This window comes from Oncorhynchus masou, chromosome 28 (genome assembly GCF_036934945.1).
Source record: "Oncorhynchus masou masou isolate Uvic2021 chromosome 28, UVic_Omas_1.1, whole genome shotgun sequence".
In the NCBI taxonomy this organism is placed as follows: domain Eukaryota; kingdom Metazoa; phylum Chordata; class Actinopteri; order Salmoniformes; family Salmonidae; genus Oncorhynchus; species Oncorhynchus masou.
In genome coordinates, this window is record NC_088239.1 from 17,629,880 (window position 1) to 17,632,591 (window position 2,712).

Below are 2,712 nucleotides of genomic sequence, written 5' to 3' on the forward strand. Positions count from 1 at the left end.
GCTCCAGACAGACCCTCTCTACACAACACCTGGGGGCATGTGGTAAATCTGTCTGGATGGTCAGGATAAAGCTGGTCGTTATCACGCCATGTCACCTTTCTGTTCCCCTCAGACAGACGCAGCTCTTTATGTGCTGCGTTGGGATCCAATGTGAGCTGACAGGAATCTGAGAAGAAGACAAAACAACAGGTGAAATGTATGTGTGCATGTTTGTGTCCGCATGCGTATGCATGTGTGTGTGTGTTTTTGTACACGCGTATGTACAGTATGTTCTTTCTTCACATTCCAAGAACTCCTCTCTGGTCTTGGGTTCAGGCCTCGTCTTTTGACAGGTGGTGTCATTCCAATGTGATGCTAATCCACCAACTGACAGTCCAGACTGAGTTGTGCCAAATGACGGAAGAAAACGGGGCTCAGAAGGTCGAACAATGTGGACTTTTTTCACTATGGAAACAACAGGAAATCAAGTATCACTTGTGTACACTGATCATGACATAAACATTACAGCAAGTCAATGGGATAAGTAACTGAAAAAGGTTCTCCATTGAGAACAAACATTCAACCATAAAGTTCACCAAATGTACTGAACTTACTAAATGGCAGATAGGGTCTCGATTTATTCTGTAGCGTGGAATATCTGCGTTCTCGCGTGAATGGCATTTAAAGGCAATGGTACCGAGTTCGTGGAGACTGAATTCGCAGTAAACGCTGCATGTGTCGGCTCAATCGGAAATTACCTTTAAATATCAAGCCGCTACAACGCAGATTATCTGCTCTATGGATTTAATTGAGCCCTAACTTGCATCGTATATACTGACCTAATACTGTATGTTACCTACTTTTTACAGAGATCTTCGCAATTTCCCCAGAGCAGATCTTTTCAACTTGACTTTTCAGCCCAGAGACTGATTTCCTTATATGCTCAAAGGACACGTGTTGATTGAAAGTGATGCTGGGTAAGGCCTTAGATCCAAGAGGGACATAGAGAGACTGGAAACTCTACAGATGCACGAAACAAAAAAGATTAGAAAACAGGAAAAAGATTATTGCTGTGAAAGTTTAAAAAAAATATTTTCAGCAGTAAACACCTGATGCTGGGGACAGAGAGTCACTGATATCACCTGGAGGAATTGAATGTTGTCTTCTGTGTTTGAAAGCTTCTCCAACTCGCCCTCTCTCCTCCTCAGCTCAGCCATCTCCTGGTCCAGCTGCTTCAGCAGTCCTTCAGCTCGATTCACTTCAGCCTTCTCCTGGGCTCTGATCAGCTCTTTCACCTCAGAGCGCCTTCTCTCAATGGACTGGATCAGTTCAGTAAAGATCCTCTCACTGTTCTTTACCGCTGCCTCTGCAGAGCACTGTTAGGACAAGCCGAAAGAGAGGAGGGGTTGCATTATAACCAGCCCATTCATTCAGCTCTCATCAGAACCCCAGCAACATGTTCCCTACAGAGGGGCTCAATAGGATTGGAACATATCCGAGCACTGGGCTCCTTACAGGCTCCAGTTTAGTTTAGAAGGAATAAGTCACTTTAGAGGGCTAACTGCTAAGTAAATACATGTACATGGTTAACAACACTCACCTTGAGTGAATACACAGCCTGTATCACCTCTTGCATCTCATTCTCTTTATCCTGGATTCTCTGTTTGGATATGTGTTTGTTTCCCCCACCTGGCTCTGCAGGGAAACATGTAATTCCATGGTTCATTTGTACAAGTGATTCTGTCTTAATGAGAACAGATCAAACTTTATGATAGACTTTGACCTATGCAATATGGAAAAGGCATGCACGTGTCTGTGTGAGTCTGTATGAGTGTGACCGATCGTGTTCGATCACAGATCTCCTGCGTGCCAGAAAATATCATTAGCCTGCAAAGCCAAAGCCTAGGCATTAGCTGAAAGAGCCAATGCAACTATTCAGGTCTCAGTAAAGGTAACATCACATGAGTGTGTATATTAGCACATCTAGATTATTGGGTGTTGGCTGACTTCCTTTTCAAAGCTATGTTGTACAGTAGTGACTAATGTTCAGCAATGAATGGTATTTTCACAGTGATACTCTGAATGAGCGGAATTATAGATTGTCAATACCTGTCTCTCAATCCTTTCTGATTCAGCTGAGACTGTATCATGGCCTTTATGTTTATCCATTGTACACAGATAACAGATAAACTGCTGATCAGTATGGCAGTAAATCTCCAGCAGTTTGTCATGATGAGAGCAGATCTTCTCCTCTAGTTGTGTGGAGGCTTTGACCAGCTTGTGCTTCTTAAAGGTAGGAGATTCATAGTGAGGCTGGAGGTGAGTCTCACAGTAAGAGGCCAGACACACCAGACAGGACTTGACCGCTTTGAGTTTTCTCCCAGTGCAGACATCACATGCAACATCTCCAGGTCCAGCATAATGGTGAGCAGGGGTACCAGCTTGGAGTCCTGTCTTCTTCAGATTCTCCACCAATTCTGCTAGCATGGTGCTTTTCTTCAGAACAGGCCTTGGGATGAAGGTCTGTCTGCACTGGGGGCAGCTGATCAGAAAACCCTTCACATAATCCTGATCCCAGCAGTCTTTAATACAGCCCATACAGTAGCTGTGTCCACAGGGAATAGTCACCGGATCCTTCAGTAGATCGAGACATATTGAACAACTGATTGAGTCCATGGCTGCTGCCATTGTGGTGCAAACACTAGCCGAATGATACTACTTTCGTTGCTCTAG

General features: G+C 44.2%; 1 pseudogene; it reads right to left on the minus strand.

Annotated features, from left to right (window-relative positions):
- Nucleotides 1-2,712, minus strand: LOC135517284 (E3 ubiquitin/ISG15 ligase TRIM25-like; annotated as a pseudogene).